Genomic DNA, 21,259 nt, shown 5'->3' on the forward strand with positions numbered 1-21,259 from the left:
AATGGATGTCCATCAATTACATCCTATTTTAAATAGGAGAGTTATTTTTCAAAAATACCTGTGGAGAATCCTGTCATGACTGCAGAGTCACTTCCTATATCGTACCACTTGTCAACATATTTCAATATGTTGGGCTTACTTGGCTAGGGGTAATCTACACTAACGCTCCAGCTCTTGTTCCGTGACAGACACTATAACAGAAATTAACTTCTCAATTCTTAAAAAAAAAAAAAAAAGGATTGTACAATATGAGAGTGTGAAGCATTCTTGCAATCAGCTAGAGAGCCTGAAGGCGGGATTTCGTAATCCTTCTTAAAAATGTATTCTAGCAGATGTATCTCCAAAAAGCAATTTACGATGCATTATCTAAAGTCCTCCTATTGTCCTAAACATTACTGGAAGTAAGACTGACAGCTTCCTCTTCTTCACTCCCACAAACTCAGAAATAAAATATACATAGGCACACACACACACACACACACACACACCCCTTCATCAACTCAGTAGTAGTTAGGTAGTTAATTTCTGCAATACTAGCTAATAATCTACAATCATGAACTATACTACCTATGACATATTGCAGGGGTCATGGGACAAATGTGGCCAACCATCTGTTTTTTGTAAATAAAGCCTTACTGCAGTAAAGCTATGCTCACCTGTTGATATATTGTCTATGCTATTACAATGGCAGAATTGAGCTGATGCCACCATGACCATATGAGTCATAGAGTCTAAAATATTTGCTATCTTTTCCTTACAGCTAGTTTGTTAACTCATAACCTATAGTATAAGTGTCATAATGCATCAGGAATTTATGATAACTTATAGACATAAAAACTGAGTATTTCTTCATTAAAATGATACAAAAAAAGTTCTGTAGTAGGAACACCTAGGGTTTGTTTTCAATCTAATTTTGGCAAAGTTGCAGCAATTATCTCTTAATACTATACCACCAATTACATACAGCGTTTTGCCATAGCAGAGTAAATCATGTCTATTCACATTTCAGTGTGTCAGGTATGGGAAGTTTCTTTTCTGTGTGTGTATGTATATTTATAATATATAGTCACAACTACTTAGTCAACTATTTCTAATTTACAGATAAGTAAAAAGAGGCCCAGATGGTTAATAAAAATTACCTGTTGACACGCAACTAGAATGTGGGGAATTGTGATTTGAATCCAGATCCTCTAGCTTTAAAATCTAAGTTATTCCTAGTAACAGAATAAAGACTTTCTTATTTTTTTAATTAATTAATTATTATTATTTTTTTTTAGCTTCTAGGACGTTAATTGGGCAAAATGCAGAGGCAACTCACAACCTAGATTTACTCACTGACCCAAGAGTCTTCTAATATTTAGTTCTAAATAAATACTATAATATGAACAAGAAGAGTCTAAAACATAGCAGTTAGTACCATTACAATAACAGCCAGGCCTTTTAGAGAACAATTACTCTATTATCATCCTAGGTAGAAAAGGAATAATTCCACAGACCATTTATGGTTCTCCCTGGAAGTGTTCTCTGCACTGGAAGCCAAGATGTTTTTTCACATTGTAACAACAGATCTCAGCTCCGCCTCTCTGTATTTCAATTCCTGCTCCAAGCAAATAAAATTTAGAATTCTCATTTGAGGTGTTCACAAATAAAATGCTTTGAAACGACTGCCCGGCATTAGAGTTTCATGAACCACTGGGGTGTAATCAGACCTTGTTTGAAAACCACATTCCAGCTCTGTGTACAATATTACCATGGCCACTGCTACTCAGGAAATCTATGCTCTAAACCAAAATGAGGGTCTCAGATTGTTGGAGGACAGAAATGGGTTTCTAATCATCAACAACCTGCTGAGAAAAGACTTCTTTTACAGAGATGCGTCCATGTGCCGATCCAAATGAAAATATAAGGAATTGCCTAAATGATTACTTTTATCCTGAAGAGTTCATTTCCTTAGAAATCATATCATCATGATAAATTTGAGAGTAAATATAGATAAGAAAAGGCAATTACCATTTTACTAATGTCTAGCCCAAATTATGGAAAGTTTGCTAGTAATGTTTAATCAATTTTCTGCATGGGTATTTAATAGTTATTAAGTCCACCAATATTTATTGAGCTTACTGAGTGCTCATCATGTGTGATGCCTGGAGATTCAAATATTAAAAAAAAATAGATGCTGCCCTCAAGGGCTTCTGTAAATAATAATTACAATATAGGAGCAGAAATGAAATAAAGACATGGGGGAAGAGAAGAGAGAAGAAAGAACCATTCGCTAGCAAACATGCAGACCTGATGAGCCAACATCTTCAGTTGGCAAAGGAGAAGAATCCAGAGTTAGTACAGCTCCAAATTTTTCCCATGGCTATAACATAGAACTCGTATGGGAATATAGGACTAGTGTGAAAACAATTTTCAGGAAGAATGAAACAGAATGACAATAACAACAAAAAAGTAAAAATTCACTCAGATATTTGGAAATTGGATCTAATCCAGAAATAGTAAGGCAAGCACAGGCTTTATAATATATTCATGATTTTATCATAAATGAGAAGTTAGTCATCACCAAAACGAGTTTTTTTTTCTTTTCTAATTTTCCTGCCTACTAGTTGGAAGTGAAAAAGGATTCCCCTTCATTGTAATTAAGCCAATTGTTTAATTCTTAGTCTCAAGCAGAAGGGCTTAGTAAGTAAAATGATAACTGACTGTAGCAAAAACCTAATCAATATAATGTGATTCATTCATCATGGCATGGTTTATTACAAATGCGAAGATACAGGAAGTGAAACACTCCATATCTTTTATTTTAGGAAGCTTTCACTTTCACTTTATAAATCACATGTAAAAATACTGGTGGCTGGGTGTGCCTTCTGCAAAATGTTACTTTATCTTCCTCACATAAATAACCACCCTCATGAATCTCAATCAGGCTAGAGTTATTGCAATGATCATCAGATTAAACATGCCTTCATTTGTTCCAAAATAAAAACAGATCTATTTTGCCACAATATATTACAAATTCATCTAATGTACTCCAAATTCTTATCTGCAGTTTATATAGAAATAAACATGATACTCCTTTAACTATATTGATTTACTAAGAAGACAAACACTGCCATTGTCATTTAGCAGCTGTTAATGGCAGGCATGTTTTTAACACCTTTATTTTTAGTTTCTTCATCTATACAATGTAGGGGATAATTTAGTAGCTTGTGATAACTGAGTGGCATAATCTGTGCATGAGGTCACTAGCATAATATGCAGTGCAGAATAGGAGATCAATAAAAGTTATTTTTCTATTAGAAGAAACGCCATAAGATCCATGCCAACCCTCAAGTAACTTAGCATTTATTTCCTTGGTTTCACTCATCCAAAAATAAAGATGGAGGTCAATCGTCATTTTCTGCAGAAGAAACTCAAATCCAGTTAGTATAAAAAGACTTGAATACAGAGGGAGGTGCTACCCAAATGTGCAATAACAATTCCATATTTTACTTTTTTAAATGTATGCCAGAATGATGTTAATAATTAATAGTCTTGCCTAGACAACTATTTTCAAGATCAATATGTAGCATGTGATAAAGTTCAAACACCCATTTTTGATCATTACCAAACAACAGGTTGAGAGGTCAGCTGAGGGGGTGGTAGGAGGCAGAGAAGCCAGGACAAGATTATATTGTTCAGTTAGATGACAGACTGTAAGACTCTAAGATAGCTGATTGGAACCAGATGAAGATAAATATAAACTCCAGTCCTGCCATTCAAACTGTGTGGCCTAGGGTGAAGGACTATTTTTCTCTAAGCCTCAGTTAAATGGGTATAATAAACAAAGTTATGTCTTTGATGTTTGATATTTAAAGTGTTCTGTCCTGGAAGGTTCAGAATACCTAGTAAATATATTTTTCAAGTGTATTTAATTATGAGAAGATTATAATGGGTCAATATCAAGAGAATGGTCCATTTTGTTGGATCTAGTCCTATGAGACAGATGTATACAGAGATAGTCTTGGAACCTTTTTACTCAAATTTTGGTCCAATTTAAAAGAAGTGGCAAAAGCTGCAAAACTTGTTGGGAATGCTGAATCTTAGGTCTCATTTCAGTCATAAGAATTGGAAACGTAACAGAAATTTTAGCAAGATTTTCAGGTAATTTGGATGCACAATGAACTTGTAGAAGCACTGATCTAGAGATGCTTTTAATGGTAATTGTTCCATGAGTGATGGCTATGACACAGTGTGTGTGTGTGTGTGTGTGTGTGTGTGTGTGTGTAAATAATTATGTATAAAATGTCATATACCCAGCGCACCAGTATTTGATTAGTTGCAGTGAAATCCTTTATAACTAGCAATTCTCACCATAAAACAGGTAAAATTGGCATGCTAAGTAGTTTTAGTTGTTATCTGCAGAAGTAGCCAATGTCTTACAGAGAAGTAAAAATGTTTGATGATATTAATCAGAAAATAAAAAGTAAAAATTAAAATTATTGAGCATTGCCATTCCATAGGATAAGATTAACTATCTCTCTTTTTTGTTTATTTATTTTGAGAGACAGAGAGAGCAGAGGAGGGGCAGAGAGAGAGGGAGAGAGAATCCCAGGCAGGCTTCATGCTGTCAGAGCAGAGCCCAATGTGGGGCTCAAATTCATGAACTGTGAGATCACAACACCAGCCCAAACCAAGAGTTGGGTGCTTAACTAACTGAGCCACCCAGTCACCCCTAATCTCTTTATATACCATTTCTTGTCTTTGAAGGTCAGCACTGTCTTAAAGGGCTCTCCAAGACAACTTATATCACAGTCACAGAGGCCAATTAAAAGTGCTAATTCTCAGATACCAAATCCCCAAATATGGTTAATCAGAATTCGTAGGAACTGAGAGTCAGAAGATGAGTTTCTTAGGATTAAGACTCTCAATCTAGAAGACTCTCAAATGACTCTCTTAGGATTAAGAGTCAGAACATGAGTTCATACTCATGTTTTCTCTTTTAGAAGGATGGTTAAAAAATATTAATGACTGGGGCCGAACTTCAAAAATTCTAATTTAATTTATTTGAGTGTGGGTTGCATACTTGGCATTTTTTAAAAGCTCCCCAGGCAATTCTAATGTGAAGCCAATATTACAAACTCCTTGTTTTCAATAGAGCTAATCCTCATGATTAGTATGAAGAATATCTCCATCAAGTTGTCCCCTCCTGACTGTGAACTGTAAACCCTGACACTAGGTTAGAAGGACAGATTGCACGGTAGGATCACAGCATATGCGTGGCTCTTTATATCCAAACATTTATTAGTCACAATCTTAAAGTCCTGATATTGGTCAGGACTCATAATACAAAAATATTTGCCATATAACTGATGATTTATCAAATCAACCCCTATTCAAACAGTTCTCCTGGCTACCACTGAGTTATCTCTTCCCATTTTGTTATTCAAAAAAAATGTATCCGATGTTTAAAATCCATGTGCAACTGGGTCAGATTATGGAACTTCACATTTCTGCAAATGATCTGGGATTTCACATAAGTGATGTTGAAGAACCACATGCAAAGCCATTGGCAAATAATTTTCCAACAGAGATAGATCAGTTAGCAGGAAGAGATCTGGGAAGCTGATATGGGAGGATCATAAAAAGACAGTTTCAAAGAGAATTACTTGAATTTCAAAAGATTAGGTGAGGTCCTGGGGAAAACTGCTGATGTACCAAAGATTTATATAAAAAGGACCCTGCTTGGGGCGCCTGGGTGGCACAGTCGGTTAAGCGTCCGACTTCAGCCAGGTCACGATCTCACGGTCCGTGAGTTCGAGCCCCGCGTCAGGCTCTGGGCTGATGGCTCAGAGCCTGGAGCCTGCTTCCGATTCTGTGTCTCCCTCTCTCTCTGCCCCTCCCCCGTTCATGCTCTGTCTCTCTCTGTCTTAAAAATAAATAAACGTTGGGAAAAAAAAATTAAAAAGGACCCTGCTTATGAACATGGTGCAGAAATCATCCCGAGTGAAGGATTCTGCTAACTTTAAACTTAGAAAAATATGCTGAAACATTTTTTTTTAGTTTCCAATAATCATACACAGTTGCTACTATAACCTAAAGTTGATAATAAACTAAAATTAATTGCTTTAAAAAAATTTAGTTCCATCTTTTCTAGAAGAAATTTCAAAGAGCACACTATACAATATGTGGTCTGAAATCTGATATTGCATTTTACTCGATCAACTGTCCTTGAAAATAACAACTTTTCTATAGTTTTATTTCCTCCATGGTATCTATCACAACAAGAGATATCTAAAGTCCAGAATCACTGCCAGAACAAAGCCATTTAAAAATTTATTACCTGCCAGGATGGGATCTTCTTTGCCAATACCAGCATGACTTGTTTATTTAAGAAAATAACAAAGTTGAAAAGCTACACTGCACAGATGGATCCTGTTACATACACTTGTTTATTGTAAAAGAAGATTTTTAGTCAAAACCTTAAAATACTTTTCCCTTTGCTCTGAGAATTTCACTTGTGGTAAAATACAATAATCTAAAATATATTACGTCATTCAATGGGGCATTGTTAATTGTGGTAAAAATGAGAAATCCATGTAAATGTACCATATTACGAACGCTTCAGTGAAGTAAACACATTCAGTTAATTGAATATTCTAAATCTATAAAAAATAATGTTATGAAGAGTTTACAAACATCAGAGAATACTTATGTTTTAATGATAGGTGAAATGAAAAGGATATACATTATCTTTTCAGTATAGTTTTAATTGAATTATAAAAACACACACATAACAAAAAACGCAACAGTGTATGTAAAACTTTTAATAGTATAGTGAGTCAGGATCATAAAAGTCATTTTTCTTCCACTTAAAATTTCCTTACATACTTCTAATTTTTATTTATTTATTTATTTTTTTATTTTTTATTTTTTTAATTAAAAAAAATTTTTAATGTTTTTATTTATTTTTGAGACAGAGAGAGACAGAGTATGAGCAGGAGAGGGGCAGAGAGAGAGGGAGACACAGAATCCGAAGCAGGCTCCAGGCTCTGAGCTGTCAGCACAGAGCCCGACACGGGGCTCGAACACACGGACCGTCAGATCATGACCTGAGCCAAAGCCGGACACTTAACCGACTGAGCCACCCAGGCGCCCCAATTTTTATTTATTTTTTAAAGAGACAAAGACAGAGCGTGAGCAGGGGAGGGGCAGAGAGAGAGGGAAACCCAGAATCTGAAGCAAGCTCCAGGCTGTGAGCTGTCAGCAGAGAGCCCAAAATCGGGCTTGAACTCAACGAATCAAACCACAAACTCATGACCTGAGCCAAAGTCAGACGCTTAACTGACCAAGCCACCAAGGCGACCCTCAAATTTTTTAACATATTCCATGAAATACTTCAATTATTAGAAAAATAAAATTAAAAAACTTGCAATTTAAAGTTCACACTAATGCAAAACACTTTTTCTCAGTTTTATAAGTTTAACTAATTCATTAGGATTCTTTGTTTCCTGACAGATTACAGTGGAATATAACTGCCATTCAAGAAATTCAAGTTCAAGTATTCATAGGTTCTAGTACTGACATGCAGTAAATTCACTAATGAACTTGCTTTTAATTAATATTTTTAAAAATATGATCTAAATTTTTTATAGCTAAATGAATGCATTTGATAGAATAGAAAAAATGTTACTTGTACGAAAATCAATGTTTTTAATATGACACTGGAAAAAAAATAACAAAAATAGAAACTAAACCACTAGTCACCAAATCTTCCCTATTGGACAAGTACTGAGTGGCAAATGCATGGCCTCAGTTTTTTCCTAGCACAGTCAGTTACCGTTATCTATCAAACTGAATCTACATGTGAATTACAAACTATTTGCCCATCCTATACACTATATGCAGCTATGGAAGGGGAACAGATTTAAAATCAACAACACGCTTCAGACTTGCAGGCTAGGTTGGGGGTAGAGAGGATGTGTTGACAGACACAGGAACTTACAAGGTGTAATATGTCAAGCAAATTAAGTGGCATACTGAGAAAGAGAATGTTACATCTATCTTCTTACCCTTTGTACCCACCTAATATAATACTTAAATCACAGTACTAAGCCAGTAGCAGATGGCTAATAATTCACTGAACAGCAGGTAATACAATAGAAAGATGTTATTGGAACTGGGAGGACCCTAGAACACAGGGGAGGGCTGATATCATTCTTTTTGACATCACTGTTGGGAATATCCCAGTACTAGGAATAAATGTAATTAAGAAAGAATCTGCATATGGAGAAAAGGTCTCAATATTTTTTGTGAGAGTATGGACTGGTAGATATTTCACAGAGCATTTAACAACAAGCACTAATAAATTATTTGTGGAGAGCTGCTATAAATTACAAGAAGTAACACATGCAGTTCCCAGAATCAAACAATCTCCCACAAATCCCCATGATAATTTTTGTGTTAGAAGAAAAAGAGTACAAAAAGTGTAACAAGAAAGGTCAACTGGGAAAGATATGGGTTCTCACTAGCTTACAAATTGAGTCTTCCAGAAAGCAATCAGCATGACATCCTCCCCATTTCTTTGCCTCATATTTCATCTGTTATCTCCTGAAGCTGGGAAGGAGCCTGTGATTTCAAATTTTACAAATGGAACATAATCAGAAAGTGTTGACATAAATATGCAATCACAGAGTATCAACACAAACAATTCAGTCACGCAAAGAACAGTTACCTAATTTATCCATCCAAACCCTCTTTGTAGGGAGAATGGGAGAGAGAGGTAAGAAGGGAGAAAAAGACAGACAGAGGAAACTTATATTCCAGAAAGAAAACATGATAATTCTATCATTTCCATTAACACTGTTTCTCTTTGAATGCTTTTTTGGTCTGTTTTTAAGTGTGACCTTGAATCCCAATAAATAGAAAATTCATAAATACAGATTTATATAAATTATATTCAAAAAATAAGATATCTATTTGGAAAATATAAGCTTGAATGCTTTTCACTCATCATACACAAAAATACACAACAATAGAGGGGTATCAGCAAGGCGGCCAAACAAGATGTCCCCCTCATGCATACCCTATGAGCAACAATAACGTGGCATTCATCCACAGATAAAAATGACTTCCTGGGTTTTAAGAGCCAGGTAGGAGAATGTGGAACCCAAGTGAAGGTCAAAACTGAGGAGAACCATTATGAGAAGGCAGATTTGCTCCCAGGTGGCTGACATGCCAAGTAAATTCGCAGCTACATATTCAGAAACAGTTCTATTTCCCTAAGGACTTCACCACACCATTATTTGTCTTGGTCCTGTCACTAGCACCACATGCCAAGGGACCTGGGAGGAGTTACCTCACTCATGTGTGTGTTGGGTAAAAGACGTTCAAGATTTGGTCACAGTTTTAGACCCTGAAGTGGCTCATGAATGAGCTTCAGCTCCTCTTGACCACAGTCTTGGAGCCCCTGGAGGTAAAGCTGCCAAATTTAGTCAGATCATAGATTCTGCAAGGGCCCTGTAACTGGGCTCCAAACTATCTCTGCCACAGTGTGTGAACAGTCCTTTTAATACAGTAACCTATGCCACTGGAGATCTTGAAAGGGCCCTATACTTGGTTCCCCTCACAACCAAAGTCTGACAGTAGACCTGCCAATCCAGGGACCCAGCAGGAGACAATCCCGTTTGCAATCCCAGAGATCCTGAAGGGGCTTAGAGTCAACTCAAGCCCCTCCAAGCCAACATTTATCAAAATCACTTAAAATGATAAACACCTACATTTAGGGAAAAAAAGGAAGATCTGAAATCAATAACCTAACTTTATACCTCAAGATATAGAAAAAATATAATCTAATCCCAAAGTAGCATAAGGAAGGATATAATAGAGATTAGAGAAGAAATAAATGATAAGACTGAAGAGACAACAGAAAAAAAAATCAATAAAACAAAGAGTTGGGGTTTTGTTTGTTTGTTTTGAAAAAAATAAACAAAATTGACTAACTTTTGGCTGTACCAAAAAAGAAGAGAGGAGACTCAAATAGATAAAATCAGAAATGAGAGAGAAGATATCACAGCTGAGAGGGCAGAAATACAAAGAATTACAAGATGTTATCATAATTATGAACAACAAAACTAAAAGAAATGGATAAATTCCTAGAAACATACAAACTCCATGACTGAACCTTGAAGAAGTATAAAAAATGAACAGATCCATAAAAACTAAGGAGAATGAAGCAGTTTTCAAAAAATTCCCAAAAAGAGGGGTGCCTGGGTGGCTCAGTCAGTTAAGCATCCGACTTCAGCTCAGGTCGTGATCTCGTGGTCCGTGAGTTTGAGCCCCGCGTCGGGCTCTGTGCTGACAGCTCAGAGACTGGAGCCTGTTTCAGACTCTGTGTTTCCCTCTCTCTGACCCTCCCCCATTCATGCTCTGTCTCTCTCTGTCTCAAAAATAAATAAACATTAAAAAAAATCCCAAAAAGAAAAGCCCAGGACCCAGATGGTTTCATGGGTGAATTCTACCAAACACTTAAACTCATGCCAATCCTTCTTAAACTCTTCCGAAATACTGGAGAGGATTAAACACTTCTAAGCTCATTTTACAAGGGCAACATTACCCTAATACCAAAGACATTTAAAGATTACAAACAAAGAAAACTACAGGCCAATATTCCTGATGAATATAAATGCAAAAATTCTTAACAAATACCAGTAACCTGGAAAGAACCTAAATGTCCATCAACTGATGAATGGATAAAGACATTGTAGTTTATATACACAATGGAATACTACTTGGCAATGAGAAAGAATGAAACATGGCCTTTTGTAGCAATGTGGATGGAGCTGGAGAGTGTTATGCTAAGTGAAATAAGTCATACAGAGAAAGACAGATACCTTATGTTTTCACTCTTATATGGATCCTGAAAAACTTAACAGAAGACCATGGGGGAGGGGAAGGAAAAAAAAAAGTTAGAGAGGGAGAGAGCCAAACCATAAGAGACTCTTAAAAACTGAGAATAAACTGAGGGTTGATGGGGGGTGGGAGGGAGAGGAGGGTGGGTGATGGGCATTGAGGAGGGCACCTGTTGGAAGGAGCACTGGGTGTTGTATGGAAACCAATTTGACAATAAAGCTCATATTAAAAAATAAAAATAAAAAAAATAAAAACAAAAAACAAATACTAGTAACCTGAATTCAGTAACACATTACAAAGATCATACACCACAATCAAGTGGGATTTATTACTGGGATTCAAAAACAGTTCAACATACACTAATTAATAGACATGACACACCACATTAATAGAATGAGGGATAAAAATCATATCATTCTCTCAAGAGATGCAGAAAAAATTTTTGACAGAATTTAACATCCTTCCGTGGTAAAATATCTCCATCAATTGGGTATAGAAAGAACATATTTCAATGTAAAAAAGGCCATAAATGAAGAACCCACAGCTAACAATGTACTCAACAGTGAAAAGTTGGAAGTTTTCCTCAAAAATCAGGAATAAGACAAGGGTGCCCACTTTCATCTCTCCCATTTAACACAGGATTGGAAGTCCTAACCAGAGCAACAGGACAATAACAAGAAATAATAGGCATCCAGACAGGAAAAAGAGTAAAATTGTCTCCGAATGCATATGATATGATCTCATGCAAAGATAATACTAAAGGCTCCACCATAAAACTATTACAACAATAAATGAATTCAGTAAATTTTCAGTATACAAAATCTGTTTTATTACTCTATACTAACAACAAACTACCTGAAAGAGAGAGAAAAAATACAATAATATTAAAACTATAAAATACTTATTAGGAATGCATTTAACCAAGGACGTGAAAGATGGGTACACTGAACCTGTAAGACAATGATGAAGAAATTAAAGAAGACAAAGATAAATGAAGAGCAATCCTGTGTCCATGGATCAGAAGATTTAAAATGTTTAAATTTTACATACTACCCAAAGTAATCTACAAATTCAGTGCAATCCCCATTAAAATCCCAAAGTCATTTTTCACAGAAAATAATCCTAAAATTTGTATGGAGTTAGAAAAGACCCTGAACAGTCAAAGCAATCTGGAGAAAGAAGAACAAAGCTGGGAACATCACAATTCTTGATTTCAAAGTATATTACAAAACTATAGTAATCCAACCAGTACATACAGTAGTGGCACAGAAAACGATACATAGACCAATGAAACAGAATTCAAGAGTCCAGAAGTGTACCCATACACATGTGGTCAACTAATATTTGACAAGAGAACCAATAATACTCACTCAATTGGGGAAAGGATATTTTCAATAAATGATGTTGGGAAACTGAATATCCCCATACGAAAGAACAAAATTGGACTCTTTTCTCACACCACCCTCAAAAATTAACATGAAATAGATTAAAGATTTAATTTAAGACTAGAAGAAAACATAGAGAAAATCTCCTTGATAATTGTTTGGATATGGCACCAAAAGCACAGATAACAAAAGCAAAATTAAACAAGTGGAACTACATAAAACTAAGAAGCTTCTATGCAAGAAAGGAAAGAATCAATAAAATAAAAAGCAGCCTGTGAAGTAAAAGAAAATATTTGCAAACCGTGTATAAGGTAAATGGTTAATGTTGAAAACACATAAAGAACTCATATAACTCAATTGCAAAAAGATTAATAATCACATTGAAAATGGGCAGAGGACTTGAATAGACATTTTTCAAAAGATAATAAAAATACGGCCAAAATGTTCATAAAAAGGTGTTCAATATCACTAATCCTCAGAGAAATGCAGATCAAAACCACAATGAGACACCTCAAACCTGCTAGAATGACTTCTATAAAAAGAGAAGAAATAACAAGTGCTGGTGAGGATGCAGAGAAAGAAAACGCTTGTGCATGTTGATGAAAATGTAATTTCATGGTTGCTATGAAAAACAATATGGAGATTCCTCAAAAAGTAAAAAATAGAACACCATATGATCTAGAAATCCCATTCTCTATCTATCCATGTATTCTAGGTGTATCTGAAGGATATGAAATCACTATCTCAAAGAGATGTCTGCACCCTAATGTTCACTGCAGTATTATTCACAATAGCCAAGACCTGGAAACAGTCTAAGTCCATCAATGGATGAGTTAGTAAAGAAAATATGAAATATATAGAGAGATGTAAAGAGATAAATATAATGGAATATTAATCAGCTATAAAAAAAGGAAATGAAGTCATTCAAAACAACCATGAGATGGACTGTGAGAGCATTATGTTAAGCAAGATAAGTGAGATAGACAAAGACAAAAAGCTGAACTCATAGAAAACAGAAAATAAAATTGTGATTGCCAGGGGCCAGCAGGTAGAGCAAATGGGAAGATATTGGTCAAAGGGGATGAAACTCCAATTATAAGATGAGTAAGTTCTGGGGATCTAATGTACAGCATGATGACTATAGTTCACCATTACTGTATTATATAGTTAGAAGTTACTAAGAGAGAAGATCTTAAACTGTTGTCACTACAAAAAATGTAATTATGTAAGATGATGGATGTATTCACTGACTTTATTGTGGTAATCAATTTTGCAGTGTATATATGTATCAAATAATCACACTGTATACTTTAAAGTTATACAATGTTATGTGTTAATTATATTTTAATATAACTGGTATATTTTTAATATAAAAAAATAATTTCCAGAAATAAATTAATGATCAAACTTTCTAAAATATATACACATACACACACACCAAAAATTCTCTAAATGAGAATTAAAGGAAATTATAGAAAAATACATGTATACCTTTAAGAATAAACAAAAATTTTAAATTCAGAAGCAATATCCATACTAGAAAATGTAAATAAATGTGCATGATAAAAAAAATATGGTTAAAATTTAAGTGAGAGACAGTTGAACATATTTTCAGTTATCTATACAAGATCTTAAAAAGTAAAATTCTTATGAACAAAATTGTTCAATTTCAAAAAGCAAAGAATATAAATGGTCTTATTATAGAATATGAAATAAAAATTACCAATGAAATATGCAAAGATATTCAACTTTTCCAGTAACCCAAACGTGAAAAACGTCTACAAAAGACATCTTTCTTTTGTGTGTTTTTATCTATCAGAATGTCAAATATACAAGTTTATTAAAAACATTTTTGGGGGCGCCTGGGTGGCGCAGTCGGTTAAGCGTCCGACTTCAGCCAGGTCACGATCTCGCGGTCCGGGAGTTCGAGCCCCGCGTCGGGCTCTGGGCTGATGGCTCAGAGCCTGGAGCCTGTTTCCGATTCTGTGTCTCCCTCTCTCTCTGCCCCTCCCCCGTTCATGCTCTGTCTCTCTCTGTCCCAAAAAAAATAAATAAATAAACGTTGAAAAAAAAAATTAAAAAAAAAAAAACATTTTTGGCAAATAAGAATTTATAGAAATAGCCAATTCTCATATTGTGATGGTAAAAATATAAATTAATATAGGCAATATGGAAGACAATTTGGTAGTGTCTACAAATTTTAAATTATGTACCTCCTGTGTCACTGAAATTACACTTCTACATATCTACCCTAGAAAACCATGAGACATGTGTCCAGAAGCCAGAAATAAAAAAATATTCACTTTGCCAAGAAAAAAACAGCAAAATAAGTTATTAAATGATAAAAATAACCCCAATGCCTGCTAATGGAGGAATAGCTGAATAACCTAAACTAATGAACTAAATAAATATTACAGTGGTTAATACTATGTAGCTGTTGAAATGATCAGATTTATATGTGTACCAATATTCTAACACTCCAAGATCTATTGTTTAGTGCAGAAAACAAGCTACTGAAAATTCTTGCATAATAATTCAATTCATGTAAAAATTAAAAAAAAATAAGGGCTCCTGGGTGACTCAGTCTGTTAAGCATCCGACTTTAGCACAGGTCATAAGATCTCACAGTTCGTGGGTTCAAGCCCTGCATTGGGCTCTGTGGACTCTGTGCTGACAGCTCGGAGCCTGGAGACTGCTTCAGATTCTTTGTCTCCCTCTCCCTCTCCCCTGCTTGCCCTTGGTCTCTGTCTGTCTCTCAAATAAAACAAACAAACAAATATTACAAAAATTAAAAAAATAAGACGAAAATAAAAACATGTCATACTATGTATTTTCTGTAAGTGAATAGGTATTTGAAAGGATTCATATTAACTGATAATAATTAATACCTCTTAAGAGGATAGCTTAAAGGTAGTGACCAAATAGGTTATCAGTCTTAATTGTAGTGTTTGATTTTTTTTTTTGCCAAGATAATGTATCTATTAGTACTAAATAAATTAACTACAAATTTGAGTATCAACTTCGTGACAGGCACTAAACTAGCCTTTGTTGAATAAATGGATGGAAGGAAGGAAAATGTTAGGCACGGAAAGAGGGAGAAAGAATGGAAGGAAAAAAGGATGTATGTGTGTAGTAAGTGGAGGCCCAGGCAAAGGTTTTGGACCTTTGGATCATACAATAGATGGGGACATATCAAAGGTTTTTCTATATTGGGGAACTACATGATCAACATTGTCCTGTGGGAGGCCAGCTGTCTGCAAGATGGGGAAGCATGGAGAGAGAGAGGAAAGGGACAGAAGTTCAGTCCTGAAAATGTAGGGATGAGTGATGACAGAGATTTAAGCAAGCTCAAATGCTTATGAAGAGTAGCAAGTAGAGAGGGAGCAGCTGATTCCAACAAAGGAGAAACATAATAGTGCAGGGCTCTATACTCCAGGGAAGTGCAGGAAAGAAGATCCTGAAAAGAGTGAAGATACTATCCTTACGCAGAAGAGAGGACACATCCTCCCTCATAGCAAGTGAAAAGAATGAACAGAAGGAAATGGAGATGCAAGGCACTGATGATGATGCAGTGGCAGGAACACAGAGCAGTATGTGTGCAGCCATGTGATTTTCCCCCGCAGGGCTTTGCAGGCTAGGTGCAGGTAGGAGATAACAAGATCTTGGACTCATCTTGGGGATGTGCCACGTGGGTACAAATATAGTCATATTTCAGAGATCCCCATATGGGACAGGAGTAAAATAAAAAGCCCCAAAGTCTGAAAAGTATATGGGAGTGAAGTAAAGAGGAAGAGCAAAGGATGGGGTGAAAGAAGTTTTTCTCTCTCATGCTTTTTTGTTTTTGTTTTTTTAAAGCAGTTATTTAATGGGAATGTTCTACATTCTGGGCATTGTTCTAAGGCTGAGGTGACTTAAAGAAAAGGCAGAAAAAAATTCTTATTCTTATGGACCTTATGATGTAGTGGGAGGCACAGAGATAAATGTGTAAACTAAATATGTAAACAAGAAAAAACCATGTTTTCATAGGACTAAAACTATGTAGGAAATAAAAGCTACTTGCTGGAAAGAGTGGTTAGTGAGTATTTTAACAGAACTCTGAGAAGAACGCATTTGAGCAAAAATCTAAATAATGCAAAAGAGGCAGCCAAGCAAAGATCTAAGAGAAATGTTTCAGGCGGAAGGAAAAAAAAATAGTACAAAAGCCTGAGGCTGGACTAAGCTTGGCCTCTTCAAAGAAAGGATATAGAAAAATTCCTGTAACTAGAGTATAGTGATTAAAGGGGAGGGATAGGAAATAGGATCTAAGAGGTCAGTAGGGAACAAATTGTACAGGGCTTTCAAAGAGTATAGATAATGTCCTATTGGCAACAGGAAGCCAATGGAGAGTTATAAGAAGGTGGTGATAGGATCTGATTTAGTCTCTAAGAAAAGCAGAGGAGCAAAAGTCAAGCTGGTAGCCAAATAAGAGAATACTGAGAGGTCCAGGTGTGATAAAATGGCAGCCAGAATGACTATGATAGTGGTAAAAGTGGCAAGTGGTGTTTGGATGCAGGGTAAGTTTTGGAAACAACACCAATAGGACTTGCTTATGCATCTGATATGAAGAAACAAGGCAAATAATTGAGAAAAAGATATAATTCAGTAGAGAGGTGGAAGGACAGGAAGTTAAGTAGAATGTGCAAATGTAAAATAATAGAAGTATCTGTTACATGAGAAAGAAAATTTCAACATGTTGTCATTGAGGAGGGTGATTAGTCTGAAATAATGATGAAGGCCATTGTTTAAGAGGTCAAACTGAAAGAGTGGGTTCTGTGATGAGATATCACATGGGGTGGTAGCAGGGCTTGGCATGAATAAAGGCAATAATTGAGAAGCTAAAATATTTAATGAATTGAGGGAAGAGGTAGGAGAGTGGTAGTTACCAGATGATAAAAGCCCCAGATAAGCAAAACTTCTTATATAGAGGTGAAAATTAATGAGTTATGTGTAGGAATGGGGAGTGGGTTTTATTCAAATCCTTACACAAGGTATATAGCATTGGGAAATCAGAAATCTTAGTGTAAGAAAGTACAGAGAAAGTGAGTCAGGCCAGAGAGAAATCACGTGGTCAGGGAAGCAGCTGAGAATACAACATTGGTTTTCACTGAATCTCTCAGTGGCAAGCAGTACTGAAATTCAGAGGGAGTCTAATGTGGACCCTGAGAAACTTAACAGAAGACCATGGGGGAGGGGAAGGGGGGGAAAAAGTTACAGAGAAGGAAGAAGGCAAACCATAAGAGACTCTTAAAAACTAAGAATAAAGTGATTGTTGAAGGGGGATGGAAGGGAGGGGAAAGTGGGTGATGGGCATTGAGGAGGGCACCTGTTGGGATGAGCACTGGGTGTCATATGGAAACCAATTTGACAATACATTTGATATTTAAAAAAATAAATAAACTTGGAAAAAAAATAAATTCAGAGTGAGAAAAATAGGATGCGAATTTGGTAGAGCATGTGGGTAGGTGAACACGCCAGTGGGTGGATGGTCCTAGAGATTTGTATCTTGCAGTGTGACTGAGAGTAACAGGGATAAAACAACAGTAAGTTTATCTGGCTATGATATTTACAAAACAATGTGAAGTCAGCTCTTAAGCAGATGAAAGTGCTTTTGCAAGAATGAAAAATGTCGTGAAAGTTATCCAAGGGATTGGTTTTTCTGAACCTATCCAAAAACCAGGGGCATCCATAGCGAGCCTGGAACTTAGGAACAGAGGAGCAGTGGCTGGGTGGGCAGGTTGCACTTGAGGGATGAATTCTGAGGCATGATGAACAATATGGTATAGTCATATAGTCACAGCTAGCAAAAGAGGGACATTTATAATGTAAATAGGGAAAGAGAATGTAAGGACAGCAAAAAAGAGAGTCCTGGAGGATAGCAAATTTGTTATCATGAAGAGGGGAGAATCTAAGCATGGAAGACCACCATCACTCTAAGGAAGGGAGAAGTTGGTAAAGGAACATAAAAAAATGAGATCTATGCACAAAGAGGTGTTGAGGAAAACAACAGTTTCAAAATGAGATACTTGGCAGAATCTGCTATTTCATCAAGGTCCTAATACTTTAGTATCACTAACTATTACATTTACAGAAGGTAAATGCACACCTTATGAAAGTCCCAAATGGCTAGTGCCTTGGGTAACCTCCTTTACTTTTGTTCCAGAGAAAGATGGAACATGCTTGTTTTGGCTTCAGATCCACACGGACTCCCTTATTCTGCTAAGTTAAAAAGAATGAGTCATGGTGGCATGCATGGCCAACACAAGGCAAAATGAGAAGAAATTTGAGACTATATTACACTGAAATCACTAATACCCCCAACTCCATACAAGTGACCTGGGATGGGGCCCAGGCCCTAGTAATTTTTAAATGTTTATAGTTTAAAAATTCTAATGGAGAGCCAGGGTTGGGAATGACTGACATATACGGAAAGAAATATTTCCAATTCTTTCTTACATAATCATAACAGTGCCATTAGGAAAACTGACAAGATAAGACCAAGAAAGAAAATTATAAACATCTCCAAATGCAAAATTCCAAGCAAAATATTAGCAAATCAGTTTTAATAGCATATTAAAGTTTCAATGAAATGTAACCAACAGAGGTACATTCCAAATTTGATTAGAAATGTGATTACTACTCCCTAAAAACAGTAAAGGGAAAAGTATATGGAAAATTGTAATAAATGCCTAATAAATTTTTAAAAATAATGTAAGAAACTAGGAGCTAATGGATTATGTACCTTGATAAACACATATAAACACATCTTACCAGCTGATACATATCCTGTTTACTGGTGAAATCCTAAAAGCCTTGCCATCAAAGTCAGGTTTAAGATACTGTTATTTGTGGGGCACCTGGGTGGCTCAGTTGGTTTAATGTGCAACTTTGGCTCAGGTTATGATCTCATGGCTCGTGAGTTCGAGTCCCACCTTGGACTCTGTGCTGACAGCTTGGAGCCTGGAGCCTGCTTCAGATTCTGTGTCTCCCTCTCTCTCTGCCCCTTCTCCGTGCATGTGCTCTCTCTCTCTCAAAAATAAATAGATGTTAAAAAAAATGTTTAATATACAAAATACCCTATCTTTGTGGTACATAAATAATAGCAGTTTAGAAATGAAATTTTAAAAATATCCCATTCATAATATCAACAGTAAAAAAAAAATCTTGAAAATGCCTTTACTGGATCCTGGGAAAATGGCGGCATAGGAGGACGCTGGGCTCACCGCGGGTCCTGCTGATCACTTAGATTCCACCTACACCTGCCTAAATAACCCAGAAAACCACCAGAAGACTAGCAGAACAGAGTCTCCGGAGCCAAGCACAGACGAGAGGCCCACGGAAGAGGGTAGGAAGGGCGGTGAGGCGGTGTGCACTCCACGGACTGGCAGGAGGGAGCCGGGGCAGAGGGGCGGCCTGCTGGCCAAGCGAGTCTGGCTTGCAAAAGCGGAGGGGCCGGACGGAGTGTGTTCCAACAGCAAGCGGGACTTGACATCTGGAAGGTTATAAGCTAACAGCTCTGCTCGGAGAACGGGAGGGCTGGAGGACAACGGGAGGGAGAGTTGTTGAGCCCCGGACGACAGAGCTCAGCTTGGCGGGGAACAAAGGTGCTCACCAGCGCCATCTCCCTCGCCCATCCCCCAGCCAAAATCCCAAAGGGAACCAGTTCCTGCCAGGGAACTTGCTTGCACCACGCAAACACCCAATGCTGTGCTTCTGCGGATCCATCCCTCCGGGCGGGTCTGACTCCTTCCCGGTGCCTCCCTCCCGGTGCCACAGGGCCCCTCCCGAAGCGGATCTCCAAAGGAAAAGTGAGCTGAGCCTGCCCCTCCCGCCCCTGTGCACCTTGCCGATCCACCCCAGCTACTACCCCAGATCCCCAGCACCACAAGCCTGGCAGTGTGCAAGTAGCCCAGAGGGGCCACGCCACCCCACAGTGAATCCTGCTCCTAGGAGAGGGGAAGAGAAGGCACACACCAGTCTGACTGTGGCCCCAGCGGTGGGCTGGGGCAGACATCAGGTCTGACTGCGGCCCCGCCCACCAATGCAAGTTATTCAAGATAGCACAAGGGAAGTGCCCCGCAGTCCAGCACCACTCCAGGGACTATCCAAAATGACGAAACGGAAGAATTCCCCTCAAAAAACATCCAGGAAATAACAACAGCTAATGAACTGATCAAAAAGGATTTAAACAATATAACAAAAGGGAATTTAGAATAATAGTCATAAAATTAATCGCTGGGCTTGAAAACAGTATAAAGGACAGCAGAGAATCTCTTGCTACAGAGATCAAGGGACTAAGGAACAGCCAGGAGGAGCTAAAAAATGCTATCATTGAGTTGCAAAATAAAATGGAGACAAATACGGCTCGGATTGAAGAGGCAGAGGAGAGAATAGGTGAACTAGAAGATAAAATTATGGAAAAAGAAGAAGCTGAGAAAAAGAGAGATAAAAAAATCCAGGAGTATGAGGGGAAAATTAGAGAACTAAGTGATGCACTAAAGAGAAATAACATACGCATAATTGGTATTCCAGAGAAGGAAGAGAGAGGGAAAGGTGCTGAAGGTGAAATTGAAGAAATCATAGCTGAGAACTTCCCAGATCTGGGGAAGGAAAAAGGCATTGAAATCCAAGAGGCACAGAGAACTTCCTTCAGACGTAACTTGAATCAATCTTCTGCACAACATATCATAGTGAAACTGGCAAAATACAAAGATAAAGAGAAAATTCTGAAAGCAGCTAGAGATAAACGTGCTCTAACGTATAAAGGGAGACCTATAAGACTCGTGACCGATCTCTCTACTGAAACTTGGCAGGCCAGAAAGGAATGGCAGGAGATCTTCAATGTGATGAACAGAAAAAATATGCAGCCGAGAATCCTTTATCCAGCAAGTCTGTCATTTAGAATAGAAGGAGAGATAAAGGTCTTCCCAAACAAACAAAAACTGAAG

Source organism: Lynx canadensis, chromosome C1 (assembly GCF_007474595.2).
Source record: "Lynx canadensis isolate LIC74 chromosome C1, mLynCan4.pri.v2, whole genome shotgun sequence".
Classification (NCBI taxonomy): Eukaryota; Metazoa; Chordata; class Mammalia; order Carnivora; family Felidae; genus Lynx; species Lynx canadensis.